Genomic DNA, 18,049 nt, shown 5'->3' on the forward strand with positions numbered 1-18,049 from the left:
GTTGTTCATACAACTCGGCAAGTCCAAGGCAATCTTCTTAGCTCAAGAACAACTCGTCGAGTTGTTCATATGACTCGACGAGTCGGATGCAGATTGTCTGAGTTCTTGGATCGAGAGGGTACTCGTCGAGTCAATGCCATACTCGACGAGTAGCCACGAGTAGGGTTGAGAAGTGAGACTAGAGACTCGGCGAGTTGGCGGCCCAACTCGGCGAGTCAGGTCAACTGTGGGTTGACTTTGACCGAGAGAGTTGACTTTGACCAAGGGTAAAAGAGTCATTTTACCCCAGTGCGGTGATTAGCATTTGATTGAGTGTGTTTATGGATTTGTAGCCGGGGAGATACCGGAGCAGCAGCAGTTAGCTTCCAGAGCCATTCACACAACAGCCAGTTCACGAGGTAAGTTTCCCTTCAGTAGGAACGAGTCTAAGGCCAATGCTGGCCCGTTCAGTTAGCCGTAGTTTCTGGACTTCGATCTAATGCAGTAGCTAGTATGTTTGACGCCTCCGTGGCTCAGACAGGATTTATGTGATTATGCTAGTTGATATGTTTATGCTATGTTCAGTCAGCTTCGGACTTCGGTCCGATGTAGGGGACAGAGGTCCCAGTCAGCTTCGGACTTCGGTCCGATGTAAGGGACGGAGGTCCCAGTCAGCTTCAGACTTCGGTCCAATGTAGGGGGCAAGGCCCCAGTTAGCCCGGACTTCGGTCCGATGTAGTGGGCAAGGCCCAGTATGTGCTTTATATGTTGTTGTGTGGTATGTGGTAGTTTGGGGGAGCTCACTAAGCTTTGTGCTTACAGTTTCAGTTTTGGTTTCAGGTACTTCCGCAAGCAAAGGGAAGAGCTCGGGATGATGGCATCGCACACACCACAGCTTCAGTTTTTTCCTGGGAGTTGATTCAGTTTTCTTGATATGTTTGGATACATTTGTGACACAGTTTTTCTCACAGTATTTTATTATGGTTTTTGAAACACGCAGCATATGGTTTTATTATGTGATACTCAGTCTCGTGGGTTTTGTTATAATAAAAATCGAAATTTTTGGGTGGTATTTTTGGGTCGTTTCAAGTTGGTATCAGAGCCTTGGTTTGAGGGATTCGGATACACCTCTGGGTGCGTCTGAACTCAAACTAAGGGAAAGATAAAAAGATTTTCAAAAAGAAAAATGTTTTCGAATGAAATTTTGAAAAGCACTTAGAAAGAAAAGAATTTTTAAACAAGATAAGGGTGTGGTGCATGCGATCAGCCGAGCTCAAGTAAGTACTCCCAAATTACCAATACAAGTTTTATTATTGTGATTAATTGCTCCAGTTTCAGTAGAACAGCATGCTAGTATAGGACTAAGGATCTAGGAGGATGCCTTATGTGCCTGCTATATGTGTTACAGCTTTATGAGAATTGCATGCTAGTATTGAGTAGACAGCAGTAGGATAGCCTGTTTAGGTTATGCCTGGTAGCGCAAGCTTAGCATTGTATGCTAGTGTAGTTTCTCGTTATGGGAGTAGATTTGCTTGAGTAGTTTCCGGTGTCCGAATGCTGCTTGCTTCGTGCTTTGTAGAACTCTTGGTGATGAGAGTTAGCCGTTAGATGAATACGCCACGTCACATGTGATCAGGGTTGAATAATCTCAGAGTATTGGATTTGGCCCTATTGCGCAGCTCTTGTCTGAGTCTAACCGTTGTAGGGACGAGCCTTTTACTCGAAGGATTATCCGAGCCTCATCATATGTGATGGTATTCAGGTGACGGCTAAGTAGCATTACAAGGAGGCCTTCAGCAGCTGAGGACTGGTTTGAGTGGAGTCAGAGATTTCCCTAAGGCAAGCCTAGGATGAGAGTAGCAGAGATCAGTAGTAGTAGAAGTGACTTGGTGGAGTCAAGGCAGTTCTTGAGGAAAGTACGGATAGATGTGGAAGGTAGAATGGGCCCGTACTACTGAAAGCAGAGGATCCGTACTCGAATCAAGGAAGGCCGAGACAAGACCAGGAAGCTAGTAGTAGTATCAATGATCCCTTGAGATATTTCAGTTTTCTGATGTTGCTATGATGTGTTTCAGAATGGTGGTTTTATGTTCGAGGCCAGCAGCCGGTAGTGGAGGTGCCGGGGAGGGATCAGGATCAGGCTCGGGGAACGAGCGCATTGATGAGCAGGCCAGAGAGTTTCTTTCTTCAGAGATTACTCGTATCATTTTAGAGCAGACTCCTATGATCTTCAGTTCGATCAAGGAGGGTATCCTAGAGCTGATGGATGAGAGATTGGGCACCTTCCGTGCCGAGGTGGCGGCCATGATGGGGTCGCGTACACTTACATTCAGGGAGTTCAGGGCATGTGGAGCTCCAGACTATCACGGGGCGCGGGACCCCATAGCGAGTACTAGATGGTTGGCGGATGTGGCCAACGCGTTCCGCACTAGCAGGTGTCCCGAGGGGGACAAGGTCAGATTGGCATCCTGTCTTCTGAAGGACATGGCACGGGATTGGTGGGAGGAGGTCGGACATACCATTGGAGATGATGCAGCATTGGATGCCATGACCTAGGCTGATTTCTCTACCAGGTTCAGGGCGGAGTTTGCAATAGTTATTGAGGTTCAGCAGTTAGCCAGAGAGTTTCAGGACCTCACCCAAACTACAGAGACCATAGCGGAGATCACCGCCAAGTTCAGGGAGAGGGCTCTTCTTGTTCCTCAATATGCAGCCGATGAGGAGATGAAGAAGGCCCGTTATCATGAGATGTTGCGGAGCGATATTCGCCAGTTTGTGAGCCGGTACAGCTGTAAAACGTTGGACGACATGATTGCTAGGGCTCGAGAGAGGGAGATTGATCTCGAGATGGAGAAGAAGAGGAAACCGGAGGCGGTTTCGGGTTCAGGAGGTTCGGGCAAAAAGCCCAAGGTTTCAGATCACAGATCCAGGATTCAGCCGAGCCACAGTCGATGTGGCAGGTGTGGGAGGATGCACGATGGGGTGTGCAAGGCAGGGAGTTCCGGCTGCTTCAAGTGCGGTCGGACTGGGCATTTGAGCAAGGATTGTACGACCCCTGCTACTGCCGTTGCAGCATCAGATCTGATTTGCTTTCAGTGCAATCAGAGGGGACATAAAAAGTCCCAGTGTCCGAGTTTAGCTGCAGTAGGGAAGGTGGTTGCACCTGCCCCTGCTACTTTGAGGATTACAGATGGCCAGCAGGGCCGAGCCGAGGCGCCAGTGGCGAAGAGTAGGGCGTTTCAGATGACAGCAGAGGAGGCGCGAGCGACTCCTGATGTGGTGACGGGTATGTATCTTCCCTTCATCTCTATATTATTATTGATTAATTATTGCTTATGATTGTATGTTTTATATAGGGTCGTTCTCCGTGAACGGCATTTCTGCTATGGTATTATTCGATTCGGGGGCTACCCGATCATTTGTATCGCTTGCGCTTAGCAAGAGATTTAGCAGAGCTCCAGGGGAGCTGGATTGTCCACTAGAGGTTGAGATAGCAGATGACAGGACCGTGAGGGTCGCCAGAGTGCATAGAGGGTGTTCTCTTCAGTTGTTTGACGAGCAGTTTTCGGTGGACCTGGTTCCTATTCCCCTGCGAGGGAATAAGGTTATTGTAGGCATGGATTGGCTAAGCCCCAATGGGGCGGTGATTGATTGTGAGCTTCAGCTAGTGAGGGTTCGCACTCCCAGTGGGGGAGAGTTAGTGATTCAGGGCGAGAGGCCACAACGCGAACCGACCTTTTGTTCCGCCGCAAGGGCGAGGCGCTATTTTCAGTAGGGTTGCGCTGGTTATGTAGCTTATGTCTTGGATGCCCGGGAGAAGGGCAAGACGACAGTTGATGATGTTCCGATAGTGCGAGACTTTCCGGATGTATTTCCTGAGGATTTACCGGGAATACCTCCTGAGAGGCAGGTTGAGTTTAGGATCGACCTGATTCCTGGTGCGGCTCCGATAGCCAAGGCACCGTATCGCCTAGCTCCCCCTGAGATGCAGGAGTTGTCTACGCAGCTGCAGGAGCTGCTAGACAAGGGTTTCATTCGGCCGAGCAGTTCGCCTTGGGGAGCGCCGATCCTGTTTGTGAGGAAGAAGGATGGGTCGCATCGTATGTGTATAGATTACCGGGAGTTGAATAAGGTAACGGTGAAGAACCGTTACCCACTTCCGAGGATAGATGATTTGTTTGACCAGCTTCAGGGAGCGTCTTGGTTCTCCAAGATCGATCTACGCTCCGGGTATCATCAGATGCGGGTTAGGGATGAGGATGTGCAGAAGACTGCTTTCAGGACTAGGTATGGTCATTATGAGTTTGTGGTGATGCCATTTGGGCTCACCAATGCCCCAGCTGCGTTCATGGATCTCATGAATCGCGTGTGCAGGCCGATGCTGGATCGGTCAGTGATAGTATTCATAGATGATATCTTGGTGTATTCCAAGACGCAGGAGTAGCACGAGGAGCACCTGGGGAGGTGCTAGAAGTTTTGAGGAGAGAGAAACTTTTCGCAAAGTTCTCCAAGTGTGAGTTCTGGTTGCGCGAGGTGCAGTTCCTTGGTCACCTCGTCAACCAGAAGGGTATTTTGGTGGATCCGGCCAAGATAGAGGCCGTGATGCAGTGGGAGGTCCCGAAGTCTCCATCCGAGATTCGGAGCTTCCTAGGGTTGGCAGGGTATTACCGGAGGTTCATTCAGGATTTCTCCAAGATAGCAGTGCCGCTCACCCGACTGACCAAGAAGTCGGTGGTATTTCGTTGGGGGCCTGAGCAGCAGGCAGCGTTCGAGACCCTCAGACAGAGATTGTGCGAGGCTCCGATCCTTACCTTGCCAAAGGGAGTAGAGGACTTCGTAGTCTACTGTGATGCCTCAATCACAGGTATGGGAGCAGTGTTGATGCAGCGATGTCATGTGATAGCTTACGCCTCGAGGAAGTTGAAGCCTCACGAGGCTAACTATCCTACCCATGATTTAGAGCTGGGGGTGGTTGTCTTTGCCCTCAAGATTTGGAGGCATTATCTTTATGGGGTCCGTTGTACTATCTACACGGATCACAAGAGTTTGAGGTACCTTATGGATCAACCGAGTCTGAACATGAGGCAGAGGAGGTGGTTGGATGTGCTGAAGGATTATGATTGTGAGATCCTTTACCATCCAGGGAAGGCCAATGTGGTGGCCGACGCCCTAAGCCGCAAAGTGTCGGCAGCCCCTATCAGAGATTTGTGTTTGAGGATGACAGTGATTACTCCGTCGTTGGAGCGGATCAAGGAGGCTCAGGGTGAGGGCCTCAAGGAGGAGAGGCAAAAGTGTGAAAGGATAGTGGGCCGAGTAGCTTTGTTTGATTATGACAGTCGGGGATTGCTGACGCTTCATGGGAGAGTGTGGGTACCGTACTGGGGTGGAGTACGGCAGGTGTTGATGGACGAGGCTCATAAGTCTCGATTTTCTATCCACCCAGGGGCGACGAAGATGTATAGAGATCTTCGACCCGATTATTGGTGGCCCTGCATGAAGCGGGATGTCGCTTGGTATGTTGAGAGATGCCTGACCTGCAGGAAGGTCAAGGCGGAGCACCAGAGGCCTCATGGCAAGATGCAGCCGTTAGACATTCCCGTGTGGAAATGGGAGGACATCACCATGGATTTTGTCACCAAGCTTCCCAGGACCGCACGAGGAGTAGATTCGATATGGGTAGTAGTGGATCGGTTGACGAAGAGTGCTCATTTTATCCCGATCCAGGAGAGTATATCGGTAGAAAAGTTAGCCGATATCTATGTGCGTGAGATCGTGGCACGTCATGGAGTGCCGGTATCGGTGGTGTCAGACCGAGATGTCCGTTTTACATCCAGATTCTGGAAGTGGTTTCACGACGAGATGGGTACTCGTCTTCATTTCAGCACCGCTTTCCACCCTCAGACGGACGCGCAGAGCGAGAGGACGATTCAGACTCTCGAGGACATGCTCAGGGCATGTGTTCTAGACTTCGGTGGCAGTTGGGATATGTATCTTCCGTTAGCGGAATTTTCGTATAACAACAGTTATCATGCGAGCATTGATCGACCTCCCTTTGAGATGCTTTATGGGAGGAAGTGTAGGACCCCGATTTGTTGGGGCGAGGTCGGTCAACGAGTCGTTGGGAGCACAGAGGTGGTGCTCAAGACGACTGAGTTGATTCAGCAGGTCCGTAGTAGACTGCAGACTGCGCAGGGTCGGCAGAAGAGCTACGCCGGCAGGAGGCGTTCAGACTTGGAGTTCCAGGTGGGCGATATGGTCCTTCTGAAGGTCTCACCCTGGAAGGGTGTCATCAGGTTTCGGAAGAGGGGCAAGCTGGGCCCCAGGTTCATTGGTCCTTTCAGGGTTTTGGCCCGAGTGGGTCGGGTTGCTTATCGGTTGGATCTTCTTGTAGAGCTTAGCCAGATCCACAACACTTTCCATGTGTCTCAGTTGAGGAAGTGTTTGGTGGATGAGTCAGCAGTTGTTCCATTGGAGGATCTTCAGGTTGATAGTAGCCTGAATTATATTGAGAGGCCAGTCACGATTCTGGACTGGAAGACGAAGACCTTGAGGAACAAGGCAATTCAGTTAGTAAAGGTGCAGTGGCAGCACCGGAAGGGGTCTGAGTGGACGTGGGAGGCTGAGGAAGAAATGAGAGAGCACTACCCGGAGTTATTTGCAGATTCACCCGTAGCAGACTTCGAGGACAAAGTCTGAGACAAGTGGGGGAGAATTGTAATGCCCCGTCTCTGGTATGTTGCTTCCGTGGCATTTATTTAGAAGTTTTATTGAGGGACTCGGCGAGTCTATGGCCTGACTCGTCGAGTAGGGTCGAGTTTTCGAGCACGTGTTAGTCGGCGACTCGGCGAGTCCATATTCGGGACTCGGCGAGTCTGCCTGCCAGGAAGAAACCCTAAATCCCCGGGTTTCTCACTATTTAAGCAATGTTATGTGCCCCAAACTCGCCTCCTTCACCCTCAAAGAGCTGTGAGAAAACCCTAATCCATCCCTTGATTGTTTTAAGTGTTTTTGTGTGGATTTTGAAGGCTTGAAGAAGAAGAAGAAGAAAGGAACAAAGAGAAGAGGTGTAGAGCAAAGATCCAAGGGCAAAATCATATTTCATTAAGGTATTTCTCGGATTCCTTCTGTTTTATGCTTTAGACCTCCATTAGAACACTTCTAGGGCTAGTTTGATGTATTTTCCAAACCTTATAGTTGTATGGATGCCTTAATAGGTCGAGATATCCCTAGATCTGTTCATTTAGGAGTTGTAGAGCCTGGATCTATTTCCTTTTTGAAGATGCTTTGCATAAGAACCCTAGATCTAGCCTTTATTATGCTTTTTGAGCCTTATTATCTTCTTGGACGCTTATGGGCACGTAAAGATAGAATCTTTACTTGCTAATCGAACTAAGGAAGCCCAGATCTATAAGTTTTAGACGCTGGATTAAAGCAGAATCGAGTTTAGAGTAGTTGCATGGATGTGACTCGGCGAGTCGGAAGAACGACTCGGCGAGTCAAGTCGCGAGTCCCGTTTTTCCCCTTTTGAGTGATGTCGAGTGGGAGCCTGTGAGTAGTAGAGTGGACTCAGTGAGTTAGAGGGCAGACTCAATAATGGAGGGACTCGACAAGTTGTTCGTACAACTCGGCAAGTCCAAGGCAATCTTCTTAGCTCAAGAACAACTCGTCGAGTGGTTCATATGACTCGGCGAGTCGGATACAGATTGTCTGAGTTCTTGGATCGAGAGGGTACTCGTCGAGTCGATGCCATACTCGACGAGTAGCCACGAGTAGGATTGAGAAGTGAGACTAGAGACTCGGCGAGTTGGCGGCCCAACTCGGCGAGTCAGGTCAACTGTGGGTTGACTTTGACCAAGAGAGTTGACTTTAACCAAGGGTAAAAGAGTCATTTTACCCCAGTGCGGTGATTAGCATTTGATTGAGTGTGTTTATGGATTTATAGCCGGGGAGATACCGGAGCAGCAGCAGTTAGCTTCCAGAGCCATTCACACAGCAGCCAGTTCACGAGGTGAGTTTCCCTTCAGTAGGAACGGGTCTAAGGCCAATGCTGGCCCGTTCAGTTAGCCGTACTTTCTGGACTTCGGTCTAATGCAGTAGCTATTATGTTTGACGCCTCTGTGGCTCAGACAGGATTTATGTGTTTATGCTAGTTGATATGTTTATGCTATGTTCAGTCAGCTTCGGACTTCGGTCCGATGTAAGGGATAGAGGTCCCAGTCAGCTTCGGACTTCGGTCTGATGTTGGGGACGGAGGTCCCAGTCAGCTTCGGACTTCGGTCCGATGTAGGGGGAAGGCCCCAGTTAGCCCGGACTTCGGTCCGATGCAGTGGGCAAGGCCCAGTATGTGCTTTATATGTTGTTGTGTGGTATGTGGTAGTTTGGGGGAGCTCACTAAGCTTCGTGCTTACAGTTTCAGTTTTGGTTTCAGGTACTTCCGCAAGCAAAGGGAAGAGCTCGAGATGATGACATCGCACACACCACAGCTTCAGTTTGGTCCTGGGAGTTGATTCAGTTTTCTTGATATGTTTGGATACAGTTGTGACACAGTGTTTCTCACAGTATTTTATTATGGTTTTTGAAACACGCAGCATATGGTTTTATTATGTGATACTCAGTCTCGTGGGTTTTGTTATAATAAAAATCGAAATTTTTGGGTGGTATTTTTGGGTCGTTTCATTTTCACTCACAAAAATTCATATAGATTCAATGTAACGCCCCGATTTCCCAGGTATTAAATAAAGAATTTCTTAAGTTTTAAGCCCTACTTGACGAGTAATGATGCCCTACTCGTCGAGTAGTGTCAACGCAGGATCGCAGAATTAGTGATCTACTCATCGAGTCCATAAAGGGACTCGATGAGTAGGAGCTAGCAGAAGAAACCCTAAGTATCGGGTCCTGCACTCTAATTAAGGAGGCTTAGTCCCCATTTGGCCTCCTTACAGTCATTTAGAGCTCAAAAGGAAACCCTAACCGTGTATTTTGTGTCATTTGTGCCTTGAAAGCTTGAAATGAGGACGTTGTGGAAGGAAGAGCTTGGAGAATCAAAGGGTTAGAAGCAACAGAGGAGTGGAATCCGAAATCTACCTCAGTTAGCACTCATAGAAGGTACCTAGTCGACACCTTTATCCCTTTTCCCTTCTAGATCTCATATAGTGGAATTCTAGGGTTTTTAAGGTGTAAGTGAGGTGATATTGCAAAACATAAGCTAGATCTGAAGTTGTAACTTCAGATATGGACCATTCCTGAGTTCTAGATCCATAAAGTCCCAGTCTTGGATGTAAATAAGGCCTCCCTTGTGCATGAAACCCATTAAGAGCTTAGTTTTGGGCATTAAGAACCTTTTTAGCCATGCAAGCACGTAAAGTTTGCAACTTTACGTGAAAGGCATGCCCTAGAAGCTTGGATCTGTGGTTTGGAGTCGTTACATGGCTTAAAATGGGTTTGTATGGCTTAAGGACTGAAGGAACTCGGCGGGTCACAAGGACGACTCGGCGAGTCGTATGAATGTAGCCGTGAACCCGACGAGTTGGAAGAACAACTCGGCGAGTCCGATGAAGATCGCCATAGACTCGACGAGTTGCATGAACAACTCGGCGAGTTGGATGAGTTTTCCCCAAGTTAGGAATGTGTGTGCATCGACGTGTTACGAGAAAGGAACTCAGCGGGTGGCCTTAGGGCCTCAATCGAGAATCGTGGGAACTCAACGAGTCAAGTCGGTGACTCGACGAGTGGGTAAAGGTTTCAAGGAGCTCGGCGAGTAGCCGAGGGTACTCGACGAGTTAAGGTCAACATGGACTGTTGACCTTGACTAAGGACTTTGACCTTGATCAGGGTTAACTAGTTGGGTTATGGAGTACTCTGTGAGGACAGAGACTTATGAGCATGTTCGTATTATGGTAATAGGTGGTGGAGTCTTTGACAAGGGATCGGAGAGCTGTGATTATTTACCGAGCTGACATCTACGAGGTGAGTTATCCTCACTATACTAAGGGGTCTAAGGCACCAAGGCCGGCCTATTGGATTTGATATCCCAGTAATTATTGATATGTTGAGTTGAGTTAGTAATGTATGCCAGTTGATATGCTAGTCGGGTAGGTCGGTAGGACTGCCTATGATACTGATTGATTACATGTATGTGCATTTATCTGTTACATGTCGACATGTTATGTGGGGTGGGTTGTGGTTGTACTGCTACGTGTGGTAGCCAACAAACCTGGGAGTATTTCAAATATGAGCTGAGGGCCCTGTAAGCATTCCAGACTCGTACTGAGGGCTCGATGACATTCCAGATATGAGCTGAGGGCCCGGTAGGCATTCCAGACTCGTACTGAGGGCCCAGGGGTAGTCCAGCTTATAAAGTTGTTGACCCGGTGCATGTTGTTCTGTTTTGATATGATATGATATGTTAATGTTGATATTGCTATGTGGACTGTATGTGTATCGGTATTTTGGGGGTAACTCACTAAGCTTTCGGGCTTACAATTTCAGTTTATTGTTTCAGGTGCATCAGGGGATCGAGGCAAGGCCAATGCATGATCGTACATCTCCTCCTATTGTGTTATGTTTCTGGGAAAAACTCTAATAATTAATATTTTGAAAACAAAGTTGTAATGTTTTGATGAACTTGGCATGTTTTTAAAAGTTTAAGTTGGTTTGAAATTTTTGGATGTTACATTCAAATATGCAATTCACATGTAATTATATCGTTCATAAATCTCTCTCATTCATATGATATTGTATTTTTAAATATTGAAATGTGAAATTCACAAGAAAATATAAAAAAAATAATAATAATTAACGAAGAGCACTCACACAAAATGCATGTTTGTATATAGACATGATTCATATGTAATTCACATGTAAATCACATGTGATTTACATGTAGCTCAAAAAGACTTTCATCTATAACCTAAACTAGTTTAATTTACTATCATCCATGTGTCCAAAATATCTTTCACTAGTTGGTTTTATGTTTCCAGCATTATTCAATTTTATTTATATATTAGTTTTAAGTTTCTACAAATTATCAGTAAATCCTTTTACATTTTTGAAAGGTGGGTGACCATGTACCACATGCATATGGACTCTTTGGATTCTTACTAATGCTTAATCCATTTACTTTAATTATAGTAATACCTACTGAGATGTTCATTAATGTGATCAAATAAGGAACATTTACCACATGTTGTAATCTGTACATAACTTATCAATTTTGATGATTTCTACTATTTAAAGGATCCATAATTAAAAGGAGAGGTTAATATTACACTTACAAAACTAATCAAAATCAATTCAGTTATACATTAAAAGAACAAGATATCTGATACGTAGAAGATGAATGAACATATATATCATTGAAGCAAATTTTGTATACAATAAATCAGTACTTGATCAGGGTTTGAAGAATTCCAGACAAGAGACAAGTCCCATTATCGGTTGAATCAAGTCCCATTATCGGTTGAATCATAGGGAATAAGGCTTAAAAATAACTAATGTCCACATTGAAGAACAATGTTTTCAGTTTGAAGCAACTCTATGGCTTTCCTATCCGCTAAACATCTAGCAGACTCCATATCCCCATATATTACAAGTACTTGGAATTCACCTACCAAGCATTTATCCAATTCCAACTACACGTGTAACAAACACAACCTAAAGGACTAGAAAAGTAAAGAAATAGATGCCAAATTCAATGATGATGAAGTATGTGATTGTTTTTGCACCTTGTCGAACTCCTTTGCCCTTAGAAAATCCTTCATAAGTGTAGTGTAGGTTACCACATCTGGACTTGCACCCTTCAAGAGCAATTTACATTACAATTAGCATAAACAGCTTCAGTTTAAGATGTATCATAAATTTTAATAAACAAAAGGGCTTACACTTTGTGTTATGTATTGATATACTGAGAGTGCCTCCATATGACTTTCAGTTTAACTTCCTTTCTTTAGATATGTTCAATTGAGATAAAACGAAGTGAACTATAAATGTGGTTGGAAGGTCGTTTTCATATCTATCAGATCAATAGAGAAACCACGGTGGGGTTTCATACTTTCATTCAATCAGAGGGAGGTGGATTAGGGCAAATCGTGAAATCGAGATCGATAATAGATCAATCAATCGATTGTCGCATAAAATGCAGAGATGTGAATCAGTCTTCGGATATGAGACGGGAATTGATTGTCGATGTGGATGAGAGAACGTGAGGCAGAGATGGAGGATTTGGCATCGATTGCTCAAGGCTCGACAACAGGAAGATCTCTTGTAAAGCTACTATCGGAAGGCGAATGAGTGACCATGAGTATATAGATCTGGAGAATCTTCAATCATCGTCGACGAAGGAAAATGAGGAGCAGTGTCATTGATGGAGAGGGAAATGAGACGGTGAGTAGCTAGGATTACCGGCAACAGTACTTTGTGTCTATTGTACCAATACTTTTTGCTTTTTTTTACTATTATTCTTCGGTGGTTTTCTTTTAATTTATTTATTTTTTACTTTATCCTTTAAGAAATGGTATCCACGTGCTTTGATTGATATGTAACAGGAAGGTGTTATATGTGTGATTTCACCACCAATTTAACCAATAAGAATAGGATTAGTGTGCATGCCACTGCTTCATTCCTTCTAATCATACGATATCGGGTTACTACAGGAGTTAAAAGCTTTTCACTTCTGATTCTTCCACCACTCAGTCACTACATCTTCCCTCACCGTTGGACAACATCCTCGAGCAACCAGAGATTAGGGTTCAATTTTGGCTTCAGCTAACGTTTCAGACAGAGTACACCCCTGCCGTCCATGCTATCTGCCAACTTACACCCTTCTTCTTCGATTTCAGCCACCGCAATCTCTGGTGACACCGCCTCCACCACAGCCTAAAGATATTGGAGGTAAATTTTCTTCTTTTCCACAATTTAGTTATAAATTGTTTGCCCTTCATCTACTCTGTCCTCCAATCATTCTAAACTGAACAGTCTAAACAATCAGTTTCATTCTACTCCCTCCTTCCGGTTAACTCCACAATTAGGTTGTAACGTCAAAATAAGAACCGATGATGTGTACGTTGAAGTTTCAATGAGTCCTAATGTTTAGGTGAGATTTCATTTCTATTTACCTCTATAATGATTAGAAGAAAATTTTGATTTTAATTTATGAAACAGGAAGGGGATGCAATTTTAAAGACCATAACACGTTCCATAGAAGTTCATACATCTTATTTCCCACAAAACCAAAAGAAACCCTGATACCAAATGAGTTGCTGGAAACCACCACTTCTGTAGCAACGCCGCCACGATCCAAATCTCACCAACTATGATTCGAGCAGGGAGCTTCAATCAAGCCTTAGATCTGATCATCCTAGCTTTAAAAAAAATCATGCTCAAGACACGTGTTGTTAGTTGTTTTTGGATGGTAATTTGACTAATTTCACTATATAACCCGTGAAATTTTTTTTTTTTTGAAATCCATAATTAGAATCTAACAAATTTCCATAAACCCATGTTTGCAGGGTCTTCCAGGTCCTTTATGCAGATCATATCTACCAAAACAAAAAACCTTAATGGTGATTGAAGATGAAAATGGACAATAATATAATTTTAAATATATTGCTCATAAAACTGGACTTAGTGCAGGATGGATGAACTTTGCAATTGTACATAAATTGCTGGAAGGAGATGTTTTGGTTTTCCAGTTAGTTGAATCCACCAAATTTAAGGTACAAATCTTACTCTTTTATGTCAAGATTTTAATCATATTATGTAGTAATTTCAACTATTATCATACTTTTTTCTTGACTTACTAAAAGGTATTTTGGGAATTCCTGTGATCTTACATTCATTTCTGGGATATTTGGGTTCTTTCAAGAAGTTTTCATGTGCTTCACTGTTTATGAACTTCAGAAAGATGTCAAGATTAGTTTTTTACTATAAATGAATATGCTGCCCCATCAGGTTCAAATATAGCTTTAGATCATTTTTTTCTTTTTAATAAATAAATATAGTTAATATTGCTTACTTTTCCAAATGGATAAAATCTTTAAAAAAAAATATTCACAGTATGAAGAGGTGATTCAGATGTGTGAATCGATCACTTTTGATGAAGCATCAAACTTGATTGTTAAATCATATTTTTATTTAGGAAAGCTAGATGATTCTCTAGAATTTATCAAAAAACAAGAGAATTCAAGCTGTATAATACCTTTATCTGATACAATACATGAGCTTCTGTCTTACAATGTATGTTTAGTAGTAAACAATATACAAATAATTTGTAATCTTTGTAAGTTTGGAATCATAACTTATATGCAGAAAGCTGGAAATGCATATAAATCAGGAAAACACATAGAAGCAATTGAACATTACACTGCTGCTTTATCACACAGTTTTGTATCATGTTCATTTGCATCAGTTTGTTTTTGCAATAGGTCTACAACATACAGAGGTTTAGGTAAACACTAGTACAAAAAGGACCTACGGTCACACTTTCCGAGAAACGGCCTGTGACACTTTTTATTAAAAGTGTAGCCAAAGGTCACTAAAAAAATTTAGAGACTGTTTTTGGATACATTTAAATTAGATTGTGTGGTCATTATATAGACAATCAACACTTTTACTACACTTAATTATACCAAATGTGACAAATATTAGTCACACTCGAACACCGAGATCATAGGTCACAATCAGCCACAAGTATCGATTAAGATTGTCATACTTTTTTATGTGAGACAGTAAATAAACGTATTGTGACATGAGTTAGTTGTATGTGTGTCTATAACCCGGTGCCTTTTTAGCCATAAAACAGACAAAGTAACTAAAATGTGATACATATGGTCACACTAAATATATGTGTGTCCATAGGGCAGTTCTGTACTAGTTGTATTTAGTTTACGCAAGAAACTAAAAGAAGTTAGTATTGGTTACTTATGGTCATGTACCTTTTATTATGTGTGTCAAAATATCATGAATTGGCTTTAAGAATAAACAAATATTGTGTGTGTATGTAGCATTTAGTTACGTTTACAGCTATTATATGTGTCTATATGTAAATATAGTCATGAAAGAAAAATAATGTCTTATCGTTATAATTAGGGGTAGTTCATTGAATATGTTACTTATGGTCATGTATCTTTTATTATGTGTGTCAAAATATTATGAATTGGCTTTAAGAATAAACAAATATTGTGTGTGTATGTAGCATTTAGTTACGTTTACAGTTATTATATGTGTATATATGTAAATATAGTCATAAAAGAAAAATAATGTCTTATCGTTATAATTAGGGGTCGTTCATTGAATATGTTACTTATGGTCATGTACCTTTTATATTGTGTGTCAAAATATTATGAATTGGCTTTAAAAAGAAACAAATAGTGTGTGTAGGTATCATTTAGTTACGTTTACAGCTATTATATGTGTCTATATGTAAATATAGTCATAAAAGAAAAATAGTGTCGTATTGAATAAGAGTTATAAGAAAGGACCAAATTGGCCTTTTTGTCATCTATTCTTTTAATTGCACCAGATAATACACCATTAAAAATGAAAAGAATGCAACTTATTTTAACAAAATATTATGATAAATAAATGAAATGAATACAACATAACTTGTTTAACATTGCATAACAAATGTACATTGATATTACATGCAGTTTATGTTATAACATGTGTAACAATATAACAGTAAAAACCGAAAAAAAATATATTTGAGTTATAACAATATTACACCAAAATAGTTTAATGGTATAATATGGTAAAAAGATATTAAGTAAAGTACATCGTCATTTTTTGTCATTTTCTTATTCTCCACATAACGATATGCTAAAGTTTTGGCATTTCCCTTCTACAAACAAAAAATAAATATCATTAAGTGTTAAAAGAAGGAAAAATATTATCGCTACAAATGTAATTCATGACATTAAGAAACCCGTACCGTACGTATAAGAATACCTTGACAATTAGTACGAAAATAATCATTTTCCTTCTGCAAGTCAAGTGTGTCTACACGTGGCAATATGTTATCATTATAAGGAACAATAGTACTAAATTCTTCATCTACATCTTCATATGTATCTCTGTAATTTTTAGGAGGTTTCCTGAACACAATAGACATTTTTTGATCGAGTGGGTCTGTGACGTAAAATACTTGTTGTGCTTGTGAGGCCAATATGAATGGATCACCTTTATGGCCTAATCTTTTTAGTTTAACTACTGTGTACCCCAATTTATCCCTTTTTACCCCATTTCTATTGTCAACCCAGTCACACATGAAAATTGGAGTTCTTTTAAAATGATAATCTAGTACCCATATCTCTTGTAAAACACCATAATAAGTGTTTTTGGCATATGTTACAACTTCTTTACTGATGTGTGTGTCAGTTGCAACAAAACTAACCCCACTGTTTTGGTAAACTTTACCTTCACGAGATTTGTATGAAAAGTATATCCATTAATAGCATATACATCATATTTAATAATGCTCTTATTGGGTCCATGTGAAATTCATCTCATTGTCTCTGTTATACTTTCTCTACAGGCCCCTAACTCTCTCTCTACCTGAATTGTAACTAGATTATGAATTTAAGAAATCAAGACAAAAATAACAAAGAACACAACATATTTGAAAAGAATATATCTCCTTTTGTAACCAATGACCAAATGTTTTACTATGCTCTTGTTCTAGATGTGCCTTTCGTTTAGTAGGGCGTAGATGTTCCAAAAATTCCATATGTCATCTGTCAATATGTTAATGTTAATATTATAACAAAAAAACATACATGTAAAAAACCTTACTTGATATACGGGAGTACTTCAGATGTATTTTGCAATACAAAGAAATGTGCTTTGGTGAATAGTTCTGCAGAAACTTCTACCGATTTAGCAGCTGATAGAGGAGTATTGTCTGTAATAGAGCTAATATCTACACCTTTATGAATTCCACATTTGTTATGATTGTCAGGTGGAATACCAACAGTATCCATCTTTTTAAGGAATTGACTAAAAAACTCAATTGTCTCTTCTGCAACATTCTCTTCTGCAATGCATCCTTCTGGTCTATTTTTGTTTCGCACGTGCCCCTTAATAACCTTCATAAACCTTTCAAACGGGTACATCCATCTAAAGAATATTGGACCGCATAATTTTACTATCTAGTTAGATGAACGGTTAAATGAATCATCACATCAAAAAATGATGGTGGAAAGTGTTTCTCAAGAAGACATAAGGTTACACATAACTCCTCTTGCAACTTATCAACCTTATCCACTATGATTTCTTTGCTACATATTGATTTTGAAAAAAGAAACAAAACCTTGTAATAGCAACTCTGGCGGGTGGATGCATAATAGATCGAATTGCTATGGGCAAAAATTGTTGCATGAGCATGTGATAGTCATGTGATTTTAGTTCGATCAACTTCCTATCCTTTAGACTCACCAAACTAGAAAAATTAGAACAATACCCTTGAGGAACCCTTAAATTGTATAAAGTCTCGCTGAATTTGTCTTTTTCCTCTTTTGTCAATGTACAACCTACTGCGGGAAGTGTTGTGTTGTTCCCTTATATCTGAGGATGCAACTCTGGTTTTAAACCATAATGAACCAAATCCAATCGAGCTTTATAACCATATTTCGTCTTCTCGAGAACGTTCAACACAGTTCCTATTAAACTCTCGCCCACGTTCTTTTCCAAATGCATAAAATCTATACAACGTGGAACCAAATTGTCGGGCCAATACCTTAGTTGTTTATACCATATATTGAATTTCTTCCAGTATGTATTATTTTGCTGGCCCACATCTGAAGTACCCACTTGGTGTGATTTTCTCTTTTTTTATTAATCTTCCCACCTTTTCCACTTGTAGATTGTTGGATTTCTGCCTCCTTGCCCTTATTAACTTTTCCCCATTTATTAATTATAAATTTCACCCTGTTATATATTTCCTCTCCATTCATAGGATTTGGAGAGGGTGAGAACTCTTGTTGTCCATTGAATGCCTTCTTTTGTCTTCTGAACGGGTGATCATACGGTAGAAATCTTCTATGACCAGCATAACTCTGCTTATTCGATTCAGGGAGTC

The 18,049-nt window shown here is 41.9% G+C and overlaps 2 long non-coding RNA genes across 6 annotated transcripts; one reads left to right on the top strand and one right to left on the bottom strand.

Moving 5' to 3' along the window:
• Window positions 1–11,452: 11,452 nt before the first annotated feature.
• Window positions 11,453–11,991, bottom strand: LOC122196454 (uncharacterized). The gene is made up of 2 exons (XR_006188038.2): window positions 11,859–11,991; window positions 11,453–11,774 (listed from the first exon to the last, which is right to left on the bottom strand). It is a non-coding gene; the product is annotated as an uncharacterized LOC122196454 (long non-coding RNA).
• Window positions 11,992–12,222: 231 nt separating this feature from the next.
• On the top strand, window positions 12,223–13,767 carry LOC111894175 (uncharacterized). 5 transcript variants are annotated; one of them, XR_008230211.1, is made up of 4 exons: window positions 12,223–12,360; window positions 12,630–13,069; window positions 13,138–13,387; window positions 13,485–13,767. It is a non-coding gene; the product is annotated as an uncharacterized LOC111894175 (long non-coding RNA). The 5 variants fall into 5 exon arrangements; XR_008230210.1 differs by having other exon boundaries at window positions 12,224–12,360; window positions 12,522–13,069; XR_006188037.2 differs by lacking the exon at window positions 12,223–12,360 and having other exon boundaries at window positions 12,494–12,867; window positions 12,952–13,069.
• The last annotated feature ends 4,282 nt before the right edge of the window (window positions 13,768–18,049 follow it).

The sequence above is a fragment of the Lactuca sativa genome, chromosome 2 (assembly GCF_002870075.4).
Source record: "Lactuca sativa cultivar Salinas chromosome 2, Lsat_Salinas_v11, whole genome shotgun sequence".
Classification (NCBI taxonomy): domain Eukaryota; kingdom Viridiplantae; phylum Streptophyta; class Magnoliopsida; order Asterales; family Asteraceae; genus Lactuca; species Lactuca sativa.